We start from the raw sequence: 18,942 nt of genomic DNA on the forward strand, positions 1-18,942 counted from the left end.
GTAATAGCGCTCAAACGAACTGTTGAGTGTTGAGTGTAGACTGTATGTGACCAGGTCATGGCCCTTTGTCCCTCGTGAAATATATGTTGAAAATCACTCGCCAGGGCTCGACTAACAACCTTAATTTCACTCCAGACAGATAATCCGTCATTCCTCGTCACGAGTTAATTATTGTGTATATTCTCACTAATGCCATGCGCATTCAGCATTTCTAATCGGTTAAATGTACATGTGCAACTATTCGTTAGTTATTACACACGATCTTTCTAGACAATATTTGTTTATTGTATAATATTTGAAAATCATTACCGGAGTTCAATTGAGGTATGATCAATACGATGAAATCGTGCGAGAGAAAGACCACGTTCAGCATGTACACAACTGAAGTCAGGACCTGCAAGATTGAACACCCTTTCATCACCTGATGGATCAATGGGGAACCAGTGGGGTACAAAATACTCACTCATTGAACTGCCATTACATAGTAAAAAGTTACCTTTAACATATACCATGGAAGAATTGTTGTTTCTGTTGTTAAGGCATTCCGGTAGTATTTTATCACTGACTGAATTTTACAATGTTGATGAGTATGTTCTTCGAAGGCCGTCTTTCAGGGAGGCTTATAAAATGAGAGTTTATTAAATATTTACCATCATATCCCACACAAACAGAGCTAGCTGGCTTTAACATGATATTATTAAATCAATTCATTTTGTGTAACGATCAAACGGGAAGCTTTGCGGCAATAAACGCTTTCCAAAAAGCATTACCCATTTTGATGTCCAAAAGAATCCATAATTCTTGATGTACATTAGTGTCGTTTTCATATTGAAATATAAAACTTCAACGCCAGAGAATAACCAGTCTCGATTATGCGCCCATACAGTTTCCATGGGGGGCAAAGGCAAAATGGCGTTGCAAGCTATTTTGCCCATTACTCTGACATCCCTGAAGATACCTAGGTTATTAGGAAGTCAATATTTTATGTTCATTCTTTGCTACATTTTTATAATATTGATCTTAAGATGTATCAACCATTGGGTAATTTGAAACTTTTGTTCAAAGACAACCATCGTGGTCTAGTGGTAGAGCGCCCGTCAGGAGAGCGGAAGGTCGTGCTTCGATACCCGGCCATGTCTTATGAAAAGACATGTAAAGATGGTACTTGTCGTTACCCTGCCTGGCGCCCGGAATTAAGGGGCTAAAACACTGAAATTTTGCTGAAATTTAAAATGTGCCTGTACTTCGCTATATAAAAGCAATAATCTTGAAAGCGACGTAAAAACCAATTTCACCTTACCTCACGTCGCCTGTTCGTCAAATATACCAAAAATTGCAATCTAGTGAGGCCAATGTTCCAGTCACTACATTGCAATATTGCACCCACATTTCTTAAAGAGATGTCCACAGCCAAACAAGTGGAAAAATAACACATGGTAAACATAAAACAAACTAGAAAGTACACATCCAGAAAAATCGACGAACTTAAATGCATAAATACGTGTCCAACATACATTAACAATTTATCATTAAAATGCATACATGCTTACATTGGTCAATTTATATTTCAAATTTTATTACACAAAACCCCACAATCATTACATATACATCTAATCATGTGTTTATATAAATGTATAGATCAGTTTCAAATGCAAACATCCATGTACTCCAAAGCTTAATTTGGTATTTTTCATTTTTTATTAACCACAAGTAAAAGACAGTGCCAGAAAGAGGGGGTGTCTCACTGCAAGTGCATTGAATATCTTCATTCATGCACACTTTGATGAGTGGAGGGTCAACAATAGGTCAAAGGTTGAAGTTGTAAAGCATATACAGCATGTGATATTTAGCATACGTCATATTACCTGCTTATCACACTATCAAATATATTTTTGAACATTTTACGATCAGATCTCTTATTTTAAACAATAAGAAATCTCATTTATTCTACACACATAATTTCAGCTTCTTAAAGCCGGAGATGTCAAACGTGAATTGAATGTGCTGTCAAACAAGTTATGCGAATTTATATAAAGTCAAATTAAAAGCAAAAGGGCAATGTGCCACAATATGAAAAAAACCTCATAATATTCTTTTGCACATACTATTTACAAACTGAACTTAAAACATATCTTTTGGTTGTTTGTTGTTTAACGCCGCACCGACACTATTCCAGCTATGTGACAGCATTGTGTAAAAAGATCGAGTCTGGATAAGACAAACCAGTGATTGTCATCGGAAGCCTTGTTCCACGCAATTGGTATACGATGTCATGCATTCAAACAAGTTACCAAACATGAAAGGGTTGTCAGGTTATGATGAGACGTGGTTGACTGGGCTGATCCTTGATGCTTTCAGTTAAAATGTACCTGTTGAAACTCGATTATTTATGGACGGCCTTATACACTGTATAGCTGCTGACTGGCGTTCAACAACATGACATATTCATACAAAATAATACATAAAAAAATTAAACCAGGCCACAGTCTTGCATCTTATCTGAAGTATTTCAGCATTTGTGAAAGTTCCTTTGTCATGATCAAAGATGGCGACGGTCAAAGCGTATTTAGTTACCGTAACAACACGATCCCATGTGTAAGGATCTATTTTGACATCAGTCAGGCTGAATGGCGACCTTAACGCTTGGGGAAAATGTCTAATCAGGCAAGTACTTACGTTGCAATCGAGCATGTACATCCCTCTTCTATTCAAGCAATACACTTCTGAGGACTTGAAGGTAAAACAGAATGTTGGTGCACCATGGAGACTGGAAGAGAGGTACACATACTTGGAACTTAGAACGTTAACGATGTTGCTTACTTAAGACTACTCAATGCTCAATTACAAAATGCGATAGCAGTCAGCAGTACATGCAACGTAGGATCACATCGTACCCACATGTCGCGTCTAAACTTATCAACCACAGATAAGGACGAAAAATCGCTAGAATGCAAGTCGGACCAAGGTGGTCCGCAACAAAATATGATTTCAAACAAACACACAAAACCGATTTCGCTTTCTCTCCAACATAGAGGACACGGGTGGCCCAATTGTAGAAAGTGCTGAACTTCACTGTGCAGAATTGCGTTCCTTAAAAGTTGGAGAAACCTATTATTGTGGGTTCGAATCTCGGTTCCCCCTGATTAGGCTTCCAGGTTTGCCGGCACTATACATGTGGTGAACGTTATAAGATCTGCATCGCTTCCACATCAAGCTGACACATCGTGATATAATTGAAATCCTTTTCAAAGCAGCGTCAAACTAAACTCACACTCTCACTCAGTCACTCTCTAAAATAAGTGGACGTGGGTGCCCAAGGAACTATAGCGCGGCTGTAGTTGCTTCCCTTAGTTCTGCCAGGATTCCATTGGGTGTTGATACGAATCCTGTAAAAGCCCTAAATATAATCTATACTTTTTTTTATCAGTTTAAGACATTATATTTAGTGTTTAATGCAAATCGTTCAATATGAGACAAGTATCTTCCTTGAGATTTTGTTTAAAACTGACCTTGGAACACGCACATTGGTATCCTCCTGTAGTTGAGGGCGCAGTTGATCTTCCTCCAACGCTGCAGAATAAATAAGTCGGGCCACATATAACACACGCACACAGGTTCTCGACGCATTTCGAACACAGGTCCCATTGTATAATTGTGCAGGTGTACTGCTTCCCCTATCGCGCAGTTTATGCCTGTATGCAAGGAGTTGGGAAGTTGTTATATTCACCACCTGAATGTAGTACTGTCTGTTTGACCTTGTCAGGAGGTACATGATATTGCGGTGGGACAAACTAGGAGACATGGAAAGGACGTCAAGAGGTTTGCTGTTGACGCGCAGTCTCTTTGTATGGATTTTTGGGTAGCGACTTTCAGATGATGTCGTTGATTTCAACACTCTTTTTGGGACTGTTGCTGAAATGTAATCGTTATGAATATGAACGCTTAAAAGTGACACTTTTTGAGATGCTTTATCTGGACTTCCTCTTTCTTTAGATAATGGGCCGAGAAGAAAGTTTACACAGAAAGAACATTATTAAGTAACTTTGCTTCGTTTTTCAGGAATTTCAATAATTCGGACAAGTTTACTTAAAACAAGGTTTCACTGCATGTGGTATGGTCATAACAAAGACCAGCAACAATTGCATGCCCAGATTGTTTAACAATTAATTTGTTTGAAAAGTATTGAAAATTAACATAATTATCATAACCATTTTCTTCACCCGTGATTTTGTTAGTGGTGCATTGTTGTCCAAATGGCTGGAGTGATCTCCCTTTGAAAACTGTTATGTATTATGCTGTCAGAAGAGCACATGCAATAGATGCACGAGCCCCCATTCAGTGTAGTTCTAAATGAAAAATTTGTTTGCGGAGAGAAATCACTCTTCAGGTACATGTATGATATTGATATGTTGAATATTTCTTCAGAAAAAAATCTTTGAGAATTAACATGAATTTGGTTAATGGAATTTCTCGAAACAAACTCATGGGGTTTTTCTTCATGCTTTTGTAGACGAGTAAATTATCAACTCGTAGGTAGTCGTAGGTTGTTGACATTATTTTGCACTGTAAGGCGTATGATACTGTAAAATTCATTAATTTGTTCAGTCTTGATAAACAGATAAAATTACATATTATCAGTGGGGTTTTTCATATTTGTGAACTTTTGGAAGTTTCATTTTAAAAGTTGGAAAAATTCTCGCTTCTTTGCTTTTGATGCATTATCATGGTTTAGCATTGGCAATGTGCTATTATTATTTCACTTCAAGGGTTTGGATGCCACTTTTAGAGTTATAATTTTCCTTATGTGGGGAGTCCAATTCTTAAAGGAAAATCTCTTTAATTTCCTGAAGTAATGTAAAATGCAAATGATAAATGTATATTTGAAGTATTTATTTATTTTCGCATTTAGTTTATTTGCAGAATAATCCCTTTGTAGAGCATGCACTACATGATCCACTTTTTAACTTATATCCATAAAAAAATGTTTAGAAACATCCTCTGCAGTAACTGTTCATTCAAAACAGAACTAATTACACATGTCTTGTAATAGGGCGTGTGCATTTTTGGCATACGTTTCTGGGTAATAAATTTCCCATGCTTGAATATACGTCAGGCGACAAGAAAAAAATAACCACTTTCCTGCCTGTTATCGTAAGGAAAGAGGAGGACTGGGAGGTGAACTCTGTCCAAAGCTTTTTGTCCATCCTTACAATTCCCAGCGTCCGTAAAGGTGGTGAGGTGAAATGGGGTAGCGACATGCGTGCAAGTACTGACTTCCATGACGAACCGTCGTTGTTGAATCCCCCAAATGCCAAAATTGAGGCGGTGTAACAAGTACCATCTTTTAACGTCATTTGGTATGATGCGCCCGAAAATCGATTCCTAGATCTTCCACTCCCCTGACAGACGATCTATCCACTAGACCACGGAGACGGTCTTCAAGCAATACACAAAAAGTGATCAAATCTATGCACAAATGACAACTTGATGTATAATCTCAACAGAAGGTTCAATATTTTTTCTTTTTATGTATTTTCTTCCACCCGCTGCTCCCTCTATAGCTGAGCATGGTGATGTGAAACACACAACATAAATGTGACAACTAAGACTTAAAAATATCACAATACATACCAGAAGGAGGTTCTTGTGTGTTCACTTCAAAAGAAACAAACACTCGTAGCCCTCCCCTCGACATAATCACACGTCTACTGTCGTTTTCTTTTCCATCTTCTATAATGTGTCCCTGTATGTGTCAATGTGAGGTAAATAACAAATTACGAGAAGACTCAATTAATAAAAACAATATTAATCTTGGGGTTTGGTTCAGTTGTTTGAAAGCATTAATCGTAAGAGCGTTTCATCCTAAACTCAACTGTGTTGACCCATTTGTTAACCTGTGCATTATGAATTCATCTATATTTTTCACGATCTATGACATTCTACAAAAACATGATGAAGTACTTGGCGAGTATGAAAGACAAACATGTCAACAAAAACCATGTGATGCGTACAAACACGACGAGGGTCTCCTAAATTTGACTATCAATATACAATGTTACAAAAGACAAATTTTCCTGACGGGATACTCATCAAACGAGTAATTGGGCAATTGACAACTGTTCCAGAAACGTATGCATATGATGTGTACTTGCTGCACAGATACATAAATGGATCTGTGCCAGCTGATGTGATAGACGTGTAAAGTAAACAGAAAACTCAAACAGAAGATTATACTGACATAAGAAAGCTCAGTCAGTCTGAATAATGAGAACGCTATGGCTCGTATGTTCACCACAATTATGTGTTTTCATGATGATATTATGGCGAAACTGCCCCACAATTCGGTCCACCTCAAGGCTAGTCACAGCTGAACCTATCGCCAGTAACTCAACTCCAAGCTATGACTAACACATTGCGCAGTACGAAATAGCACAGTCGCAACCTGAGCAGATATTCAAGATGACGGAACACGCTGTCAGCAGGAGAGACAAGCCAACCGCAACCAAAGGCAATCTATCTAATCTACCTAAGGAGGTGAGGTGAAATGGGGTTTAACGTCGCGTCCAAGATTATTGCACTTATATAGCGACGTGCATGTACGTGTGTGTGTTTGTGTCGCTGCTTGTACAAGTCCGGACTGATGCCGATTTATAGTGCTAGCTCAGTGAGATACCATGCCGCAGTTTAACATGAATACCCCACTCAGACACATTATACTGACTCCGAGCCGACCAGTCCTTGTTTTAGCCCCTTAATGCCGAGCGCCAAACAGGGTAACGACAAGTACCATCTCTTTTAACGTCTTTTGGTATGACGCGGTCGGGGATCGAACCCCGGACCTTCCGCTTCCATTAGCAGATCTGTGCGTTTGACAATCAGTGGAGAGTCAATAATTGCTCAACAGGAGGCTCGTGATGTCACATGTTAGAGCAGAGGAAACATTTGACATGGACTTTATCGTTGACTACGCCAAGGAACTGGGTGAGACCATTACGACTATAGTTATCCTACGACACAGGGAAGGTTCGAACACAACCTATACAATCTGTATTGCATGCTGTCCCTGTACAATGTGCCAAGATAATATTAAAATACAACACATTCCGGCCCGAGAACGTGAACTGTGGAGAATAGGTTCCCGCATTAAACATGGTACTCAAATGATAAACAAGGTGAGAGAGAGTATGAACTATAATGCCTCATCCTGCAAGTCTAGCCATCTATGTATGTATACTGGTGACCTTACTGAACCTAGCTACATTGAACATTCATGGTATTAAACATGGAACGGCTGGGCTGTGCGATAAACTCGACATAAGTGATGTTGTGCTTCTTTAAGAGCATTGGCTAGAAAGGGTCAATTCACAGTTTCTGGAAACATTCCATGCAACTTTATATTCTAAATCCAGTTGTGACTAACGAGCACCACAAAGTTCTTGGGTGTAGCCATGTTTGGGCGGAAATGTGACTTGTTTTAAGTGACCCAAGGACACCCACTTCAGCCGCCACGTTCTATGAAGTAAACTGCAGATCGGTACAAGGCATGTGTGTATGTACTTGGGACGAGTCTGTTATCAACAAATGTCCTCGGTAGTATATACTGTTAAGAACTGTACTATCTTATGTAACTGTATGATATTGTTCAGTCAAGAAGACCCAACCCACCTTCTAGGAGACATTAATACTAGCATAAGTCATGGTTTTAATATGAAACCAGAGCTAGGTGCCTTTTCCGACTTCATTGCGAGAGTAACCTTTATTCGACGGTTCCATTTAATCAGTCTAGGTACACATTCCATAGTAAATGCAACACGGGAAACACATTAATTAATTAATATGTATATTGATTCACTAAGCAGTGTTACAGGATATGCAATAGACACTAGCATTCCACATAACATCTCAGATCACTTTCCAATACGTGTTTGTATACTTCCTGTAAAGTTTGGGTACTATCAAGAAGATAGCGTAAACTTGACTAAAACAAGTTAAACAAAACAAATGCTATATCGACTTGTAACAAGAATCTACTTCCATGGCATTGAAATTAACACTCTCTTTGATGCCAATGCAGACTACATTGAATACTTTTGCGACTTTATCACAGGTTCTCCATGTCCTCGTGCTGCCGGTAGCATTCCATCTACACGCTGTAGGCCCTATCTCATACCTTACTGGGACAAAACATCTTATCTACGTGAAGAAATGCGGAATTGTCGCCTTCATTGGGTTAGTGATGGTAAAGTCATACATAAAAACGATGCTACTAATGCCAAATATTTAGAAAGTAAATGGCTCATTTGTAAGAAACGTCGCAAAGGACCAGTTATCTGAAGAGAGATTGAGTGAGATCTACGAGGCAATAGAAGTGGATGTCAAAGCATTTTACTGAACGTTACAAACGCTACAAGGGTAACATTGAAAAGCGTCTCTAAAAAGGGAAAGCATATTTGCAATCTGTTTGGATTTTATTTTCATAAACTGGCTACTCCTTGCACTGATGCGAAATGTGACTATGTATATGTTCAGACTGTAAAAGAGCAAGCTGCTAATATTGAACGAATTGATGATATAGATTACCACATCAGGTCGCCATTGCATTGTCCATTCACTAAAGATGAAGTCCTTTTCACAGTATAGCGACTTAAAGTACGAAAGTCGCCTGGTCCTGGCGGTACTGTAAATGAGCACATGCTGGCACATCTTTGCTGCATGCTATGACCTTCCTATTCAATGTCGTTATTAACTTTGATTACATTCCTGAATAATTTTTTATAAGTCAAATTCTTCCAGTGCACAAAGGCAAACCAAAATATGACCTGCCAATTAAAGAGGAATAACCATGACGTCTGCATTAAGTAAACTCTTTGAAAGTTTTCACCTCAATAATATAGAGACTTGGATAGATAATAACATCGAGTTTCACCATCCTCGGCAATTTGCATTTAGACGTCACTAGGGCGCTCAAACAGCTGTATTTAAGTTAATACGTAATTGATTATTGCCATGAAAGGATATCGCCTGTGTACTGTGCATTCTTAGTTGATCGTGTGTGACTGAATTATACAGAAATAATAGGGTAAACTATGGCGAACATTAAAACTCTCCCATAGCTCCATGAAATCATGTGTATGCTTTAGTGGATATACGTCAGATTGACTCCCCATGAATCAAGGAGTAGATGAAGGTAGACTAATGTCCGCCTGGCTTTTCACATTATTTATCAATGACCTCCTACATGAATATGAACTTGGAAACTTCTTGTTGATGACACTACTTTGTCGACTATAGGCCTGCAGAATCTCCGTTCAAAACTACGCTCATATGTGGCACCTAAAATATAACGTAAACTAGATTGCAGTACTATACTTTGGATGCTCAAACATTAAGGTTCAAGCCACTCGTATCTCAACTGTCGATATTCCCATGTCCCACAAAAAAACTATGAAATATACAGGTGTTAAACAACAAATAAACAAACACATGTGTCAGGCTTCAGATACGAAGGCAGACTACAGATTATAGCAATAGCGTTCTTAGCAATACGGGGCGGTCGGGTAGCCTAGAGGTTAAAGCGTTCGTTCGTTACGCCGAAGACCCGGGTTCGATTCCCGACATGGGTACAATGTGTGAAGCCCATTTCTGGTGTCCCCCGCTGTGATATTGCTGGAATATTGCTAAAACCGGCGTAAAACCATACTAACTCACTCACTCTTAGCAATACATCACCCTTGTTCGATCAAAAAGATCTTTAGTCGATGGCGTCTGTATCCTCAAATCACATGCCAATGAATTCTCTACATAAGAGATTACTCTACATTCTGTGAGACTTCGGCAGAGATCATCACACATCGTAACACCGTATGGCTGCTTGAAGTAGAGACTTGCGGAACCCGAATCCGTGGCGACCGTCATCACAGCAAAGAAAACAAATAATGTTCCCTTTGCCATCTGGAACATTTTAAATTTGTAATATGCCAGTAACACAACTTCACGTTTATGTATGTGTTGGAGATCTCGCTTGTGCTTTGTATACGCCGTGAATGTTGTACCAGGAAGTGGTTAATAATTGATTTATTGCACCCATTTTCTCCCCCCAAAAATATTTTGATATTACAGTAAGACGAACGATATTACAAACGGAAAACCCGACCCGATTTCTAAAACGGAAAAATAATATCGTCCTCTCATTAGAAGAAAATGGAAAACATTATTTCTCTTTCGTTATGGTTTTACTATTTTAATGGAAGCAGAAAATACAAATCTTTTGATATTTGAAAATTGATGTTAAGACACAGTTATCTTGATGCATATAAAATAGAAACATGCTAGTTCCATTTTAAAAATGTGCACTAAATACAGGATGTAACAATAAATCACTGCTTATTCTGCATTGTCCTGCCCAGTATTGCATCTTGTTTGTTCTTTCATGCAGTACCACATTCCATCTATATGACGGCAGCCTGTAAATGATCGAATCTGGACAGATCAATTGATTTTATGAGCAACAAACCACGCCGTCCGTGAACGTTGGCAGTCATCCAATCAGCTGTGTCACAGAGTTTGACAAACATCCAATATGTCGATTACACAAAGATTAGAATTCACATAGGAGTGTAAACATTCGGTTCCGTCATTTGAAACTCCTGTTCTTGGAAGACGAACCAATGTGCTGTTGAAGACCATGTCTGATTAGCGAATTACCAGGTATTTGCGTTTTTGACACATAGTATCAGTGGTATCATCGTTGTCTTGTATGTATTTTATACATTGCATCAACTGTGCAGAATGAAGTTTGAGGAGCAGTGGGCTCCACGTTTTCGATAAAATCCCTCACTAGAACTGATAAATGTGTAACGGTAATGTCAACCATTCATAGACCCCTGTGTACAATAGTGACAACTTTGAAGGGGCACAAACAACGTTTATCCCTCTTAGCACAATTTAAATGACAACATCGTTTCTATGAAAATGAAAACTCTATGTTCAAGCCAGGATCATCTCAAATTCTTTATAATAGTGTAGATTGTTTGTTTCGTTTGTCAGACTGTAGCAGGAATATATTAACAATATCTTGGGATAATCCTTTTCAAGGAATGTTTAACATGAAAACTATTTGGCTTAATCCTACAAATAATTGATCATTCCAAATACAGCAAATGTATATATTTCGATATGTGACCATATTTGTTTAATGATGAACAATAACAGTCATAATAGCATGACTGTATTATATTTATTAAATGAGCCAAATCCAGTCACGTGTGTGGAGGTAATGTGTGCAACCAGTGAGGTTTAATCGTAAAGTTAATCACAGGGATATTTAAATTTATTTGCAGAAAACGGAAGAGACGCTATTTTGGTAGCAGATGAAAATCCGCAACCACCAATAAAGAAACACACAGATGTCATCTGCACATCTACATACATGGTATCAATGCAAACACACCCACAGTATGCACCACGAAAAGAATTACGCCCTTGTGAGAGAAAAGTTGTGGTTGAAAAACCAATACTTTGGCCCACCGTTGTTGGTAAGCATTACAACGCAAAATGCCTTGAGAACTTCAGAACCTTTTATACTTTAGTAACTGATAGATGCTCCCCCTTGGAAAACATATAATTCAATCTCTAAAACGTCTATAACTTGCATCACTTCGGGCTGAACTCACACCAAAACTGAGAAACGGTTCAAACTAAATCACTCCCTACATTACCTGACCAGGGGGTTTTAAGCGATATGTGTTCTACTTGTTAATTGACAAACATGTATTGGGTTCCGATGCTTAATGTTCATCATTTCTTTTTGAGAGACCCCTTAATAGGGAAACAAAAAACTAAATGTAGTCGAGGATATAGAGGTGTTTTGAAGGTGGTCAGTCATATAAATGATCAGTGAAAGTTTTTTGCCATGCTGTGTCATTGGCCAAATTCCTTACTGTTTCCATTACAATTTTATCTGACAGCGATATCTTATTTTAGAATAGTCAGATATACTCTTCAGAAAAGAAAACGGCCATTAAAGCAAAATTAGGGGACCAAGAGGTGCAAAATGGAGAGGTTTAATGTGTTATTGTGTCAGTGACAACTTTCCCTGATCAAAATATCACAACAAGGACGTGCAAATCATTAGTCGGGAAACACGTACGATTTGGAAAACCCAGTACATTAACAAAAGGGTCATGGAGCAGCACTATGAACGGTATTAAAGTCCATGGTTTTTGATTGCCTGGCATCTGCGTCATTCAAACAGTGACAGTTTAACAACATGCCAAGATTAACAGAAGGGCAAAGAATCCCGACCAGCTTTAGCCAGGGTTTCAATGTTGGGCTCAGCACCATCACAATGCTATGGGATCGGTTTCAACAGCATGGGTGAACACTTGATCGGCCAAGGTCGGGACGACCAAGAGTAACCAGCCCCGCCCAAGATCGCGGACTGCGCCACCTACGTGAAAGGACGATCACAGCCACCTCAACAGCATCCCAAATACCAAAACTGCATAGAATTTCCGACCATACTGTACGAAGCAGCAGGTCTACCAGCAAGACGTCCTGTTCAACTTGTCATATTGAGTCGACAACATCGTCAACAACGACTGCATTGGTGTTGTCAACAGTTGGTATTGACTCAACTGCGATGAGAGATGTCTGGTTCAGTGACAAATAAAGATTTCTCCTCCGTCGAGGGAATGGAAGAGCACTGGTCTACAGACGTCTGGGAGAACGTTTCGCCAGAAACTGGAAGTGGGGGTAGCGTAATGTGGGTACTCATTATGGCACGACAGGTTTGTATATATCCAGAGCAATCTTACAGCTCAACGATACATCAACGAAATTCTCCTACCGCACGCCAACCCAATTGCAGCCAATGGCAACGGTGTAATCAAGCAGGACAATGCTCGACCGCATACAGCACGGATCACAAGAGCCTGTCTAACAACAACATTGATGTTCTCCCTTGGCCCTCCAGATCCCCGGATTTGAACCCGATAGAGCACTTGTGGGATTAATTGGATAGACGGCTGTGCCAACGTCAACTACAACCCAAAACGTTGTAGTAGTTGGGTTTTGCGTTGCAGCTGGAGTGGGCTACCATTCCCCAGTATGTGATTTGCATACTTGTCTCTTCTATTGGCAGGTGATGTCAGGCCGATGTTGATTTCAAGGGGGGCATGCGCGGTATTCATGGTAGCTGACCTTCACCTTGGACTTTTCCTGTGTACCAATTACTGAGATGACTACAATCACCAAGTGTTCTCTGAGATGACTACAATCACCAAGTGTTCTCTGAGATGACTACAATCACCAAGAGTTCTCTGAGATGACTACAATCACCAAGTGTTCTCTGAGATGACTACAATCACCAAGTGTTCTCTGAGATGACTACAATCACCAAGTGTTCTCTGAGATGACTACAATCACCAAGTGTTCTCTGAGATGACTACAATCACCAAGTGTTCTCTGAGATGATTACAATCACCAAGTGTTCTCTGAGATGATTACAATCACCAAGTGTTCTCTGAGATGACTACAATCACCAAGTGTTCTCTGAGATGACTACAATCACCAAGTGTTCTCTGAGATGACTACAATCACCAAGTGTTCTCTGAGATGACTACAATCACCAAGTGTTCTCTGAGATGACTACAATCACCAAGTGTTCTCTGAGATGACTACAATCACCAAGTGTTCTCTGAGATGACTACAATCACCAAGTGTTCTCTGAGATGACTACAATCACCAAGTGTTCTCTGAGATGACTACAATCACCAAGTGTTCTCTCAACAACATTTTGGGTCAATACCATGTACAGTTGTTCCTCATATAAATGTATTTTCCTACCTCGCACAAATCTAGCTTTGCGTTTCTTTTTTAAAAAGTGTATAAAAAATGTTTTATTTATATTTGTTTTTGGTTGTCATAAGTTTTGTTTCCCGTGTGTGTTATGTTTATCTCTATATGTGTTGTTATGTGTATCTTACTTATACATTACATTTGTATGGACTTTCCATTATAATAAAGTATTGTCATCATTTTAATAATAACATGGCATGTCAATTGCGGCAAGAGGAATGCCTGATATAATGCAGGGTTTTTATATTGGTGAAGCACAAGAATATTTTAATCAGAGCGAGTCTGAGGCGAAAACTGATGCTTATCGAATCAAGGCACACCTAAGGTTGGTGTTGTTGTTGGTTTGTTGTTTAACACCACACTCAGCAATATTCCACCTATATGACAGCGGTCTGTAAAGCACAGCTAAGGAATGCTAATGCACACATTGTATAACAGCACACCCCATGCCCCCAAATAATTTCTGAACTGGGATGCATTTATAAAGATAGTTTTATCGCAATGAGCATTTACCACTATTTTACCCAGATGTCATACACTATATACATGTGCATTTAAGGACTGACGTTGTATTATTTGACGTTCATCAGCAGATGAAGACAGTGCCTTACATGAGCAAATTCCATGTTGCACGATGATCTTCCTGGCTTCATGTAAATAATAGCATGGCATGGCAATTGCTTTAAGATGAGTGCCTGAGAAATTGCAGGTTTTTCATACTGGTGAAGCACACGAACTGACAAGTCAAGAATATTTTAATCAGAGCGAGTCAGAGGCTAAAATTCACGATTATCGAATCAGGCACAGGTAAGGAATGCAAATGTGCACAGCGTATAAAGGTGTCATATACACCGCTTCATGGCTAATTTTCTCACGTAAGGTACTGTCTTCATCAGCTGTTGAATGTCAACAAATACAGCTTCAATCCTTATATTGACAGTAACATTAATCATAACTTTAATTTTGAACCTTAGCGTTAAAAAGCACTGAAGAGCGCTCATTTCAAAATTAAAATAAAGAGTGGGATTACATCAAATTTCAAAACACTGTAGGTTTATCTCCATTCGACCATGATGGCACCAATGCTTTGAAAACGGTGCTCTCTTGCAACGCGTTACAACACAGGTACATAGGTCCGCAATGTTAGATCATTCCAAAAAGTGGTCACAGGTAGTTATATATGTAACAATTATAACTAAAGTTCAAGATTAAGTCGTGAGGAGTTCATAATAAGTGTTCAAAACACATAGGTTTTCAAAAGAAGTTGACAAATAACACTCTAAACTTCCAAACTACCAACCTGTTGTACACTGTGGACTGCCTGTCATTTCTCGGAATTTTGCGAGAGAGGTCATTTCTTGGAAATCGAACATGCCATCTTTTCTATTGTAGGGGTGACAGGTTATAAATTGTTTTAAAATGCTAAACGAATATATTTCTACAACAAACTTTATGAATTAACATTCTATTATACATTTATGTGTAAGTGTTATTAGTTAGTTAGCAGTTACACCCCGTAGACCATTATAAAATCAAAATAAATGCCACTCGACCCCAAAGTTCGATGTGGCATGAACTTGACCTACATCACGGTTACTCACACCTCGCAGCTGTCAATGGCTGACAATCTTGTTTTTACATTCTCCGTAACTGGTTAAATGAAGCAAGATGAACCCCGATCTTGGGATTGATCGAGCCTTCTGGCAAATATGATTACCAATGTAACTGAGTATGACTGAACAGCCGCTTTTTAGGCTGCAGATGAGTCGACATTTTGACAAGAGGTCGGACACATCTCATTCCTGCCTGGTGTGACCTGTTAATTTCAAGATTTCATGAATTCCAAAACAAGGTGTGAATGGAATGAGCACCCCAGAAATAATGGGTGGTGTATGATTTCCTTATTTGTGCGTGTTCTGAAATGAATTTCATCAAGTTTGACTTCATTGATGTCGGGACATTGTTTTTGTGGCTTTTCGACAAGTGTTTTCTTTCAAATGCTCTTCTGTCAAATCCTTACGATGGGGTTAGATGGAGGTGGCAACTAATATCAATCAGAAAAAGGTTTGTGAACAACATGTTGTCATGAATAAAGGTTTTATAGTGTTGTATTTTACTTTCATTATCAGTTGTTTCAATGAGCTTAAATTGTTCCAAGTCTTGTAAAAATAGAACATTTCTCTAGCAGGTTCATAAACATTTCATTTGTATGCAAAAGATATGCCCTCGTTAAATCTTTTAATGTCATCATCAAAGCAGTCAGGTTTGTGGCCTAGAACGCCCCAAACATCCGATATCAAACTACCGTATTACCTCTATTTGACGCTACACCATCAATTAATTTCACGAGAGCACTTGAATCAGTGTGTATTAGAGACCTGGCTGGTATTAGAGTCCCAGTGTGTATTAGAGGAAATAGAGATTCGTTTTACAGTTGACATTGGGGTGATCGATCGGAAGCCATTTTTTATGAATCCATATGTAGGCTTTCTATGTATTCATATGCACGTTTTTTGTGAACAGGGTTAATATATTTGAAAGGGGTTTCCATAGCAAAAAGGAAACCTCTTTTTAACCAATCAGAATCAAGCATTCATCAATGTTGTGTGAAGACAACAATCACTATGGTACTTGGTGTACAGACTTTGTTAGCTAACCTTCTACGTGAAATCATGTAGAATTAAGAAAATTTTGACAATTTAACTGGTTGAGGAAGACAGGTTGGATGATGATGCATCAGAATTGCTTGAAGAAGAAACTAATGTTTTGGCATTGAAGAATTAAGATTTATAAAAGCAAAACTGGCTATGGAAATTGAAAAAGAAATACGGCTATGAGAAATGGGAGCAGAAAAGAGAATGAAAAAGAAGAGAGAGAATTTGGACTTATAAAAATTAAAGCTGAGAAATAAAAAGAAAAGTTGAGATTCGAAGCTGATAAAGAAATTAGGTTTACACAACTTGAATTACAGAAAGATCTCCCTCAACAGGTTATACTTGTTTAGCCCTTTCTCGGAAAATGATGTTGAGTTTTCCTTTTATTTTGTAAAGGTGGTCTAACAGTTTGAAATCAGTGGACCATGTTGTTGCAGGGGAAACGCTCAGGAAGTCTATTGTGCTTTACCTGATCGGAGTCCTGATTATTTATCAGGTTGTTAAGACTGAAGTTTTGAAGGCTTATGAATTGGTTCCTGAGGCTTGCAGGCAACTGGTTGGTTTTGCTAAAAAAAAAACAATGGTTCTACTTTTGTTGAGGTTGAAGGAAGAAGGAAACTGTTTGATAAGTGCTGTACTTAAAGGGAGGTCAATATATATAGTGATTTGATAATTTTAGTCAGTTGGTTTGGCTGGAGCTTTTAAGCAATGTGTGTCAATGGACATTCAGACACATCTGGATGAGCAGAAATTGGATCAGTTACACATTGCTGTTGCCCCGTGAAGACCGGGGGTAGAATAGGTCTTCAGCACCCCATGATTGCCGTGATAGACATCTATGCTTGTCATAAGAGGTTAGGTTTGCTGCCTTGGTGGATGCTTGTCATCATATCCCATTTGCATGGATAGATACCCATGATGTCAATCACGGGATTGTCTGGTTCAGACATGATTTTGCAGCAAACCAGGACATATCATTTCGGAGTGTGGAAAGCTCGTTTTCAAGAACTGTCATTCTTCCACGAATTCTTCTGAGAATGTCAGGTCATAGGCTTCTTGTGGTTCGGCTAATGAGGAGTTGGCTGCTGTTGTCTGTTGTGAGAGAAGACTACGTACCTTTTGTTCGTGAAGGTTTTGTGTCAGCTAAAGGTGACAGTTCCAGTGTTTGTGCCCATTGCCGTTTGATGGTTACTGCATGGTGCTCTTCAAATTCTGATTTTGGATGGTATTTTTGCCACTTTCTGAGGAGTAATCAGTGCCAAGCTGGTATCAGCTTTTGGGACCCCGGATGATCTTTATCAATACAAACTGATTCCATGCAGTGCGATGAACACCTGAAGGGGATCCTCGCCTTCATCGAGAGACTCACTGAAGTCAATTTAAGTAAGGATAAGAATTTATGGATGAACAACTTCTTTATTACAATTAAGAGCGACGTTTCGGTGTAGGTTCTAACACCGTTATCAAGCAAGTGATTTACAGAGTGCAGTATGTACTGTATAAACATTGCCTCCTACGTGTATATATACTTGCTTTGTGCACTCTGTAAATCACTTGCTTGATAACGGTGTTAGAACCTACATCTAATCCAAATCTCAAAATTCCCAAATTCTATATAAGCAACCCCTAAAGCTCCCTCTTGGGTTGCACAGACCACTTTCGCCCCTTTCGGAAACACATTAAATGGCCTGGCAGGGCCCGTGTGCGAAATACGCATCAGTCGGAAAGCGCGGGTTAAATCTCCAAAGTAAGTAAGTAAGTAAGTCAATTGAAAGAGTGCGTTAAATAAACCTTACTTGTTTTAGAATAAGTTTATACAGTTTGTTGGTGAGAATGTTTAGACGTTTTGGTTTTGCTTCCGTAGTCATGAGAGCTAGTGACTTTGAGGCGACTGACGGAACGCTGTCGGCACTTGTTTGGAATTTGTAGAAACAATGGCAAGTCATTTCAAATTCATTATTGTACAACTATACATGTATCAAAATGTATATTTATCGCCAAAATTCACTATATTGCTTAAATTGTCGAAGAAGTAATAGCAAAGTAAAAAGTAAGTAAATGTGACTTCGCCTCTGTTAGCAGAGTAAATGTTTCTTGTATTTTTAGCCTCGGAACGATGGGTAATAAAAACAATAAACTACTTGTGACAAGGAATGACGGATTATCTGTCCCTCGTGAAATAAATGTTAGTCTTGACTTACCTTAATTACACTCCGGACAGAAAATCCGTCATTCCTCGTCACGAGTTAATTATTGTGTATATTCCCAATGATACCATGCGCATTCAGCATTTCTAATCGGTTAAATGTACATGTGCAACTATTCGTAGGACATTACTCGATCTTTACAGACATATTGGTTTATTGTCTTATATTTGCAAATCATTACCGGAGTTCAATTGAGGTATGATCAATACGATGAAATCGTGCGA

The sequence above is a fragment of the Haliotis cracherodii genome, unplaced genomic scaffold (genome assembly GCF_022045235.1).
Source record: "Haliotis cracherodii isolate W230 unplaced genomic scaffold, xgHalCrac1.p SCAF_14, whole genome shotgun sequence".
Classification (NCBI taxonomy): Eukaryota; Metazoa; Mollusca; class Gastropoda; order Lepetellida; family Haliotidae; genus Haliotis; species Haliotis cracherodii.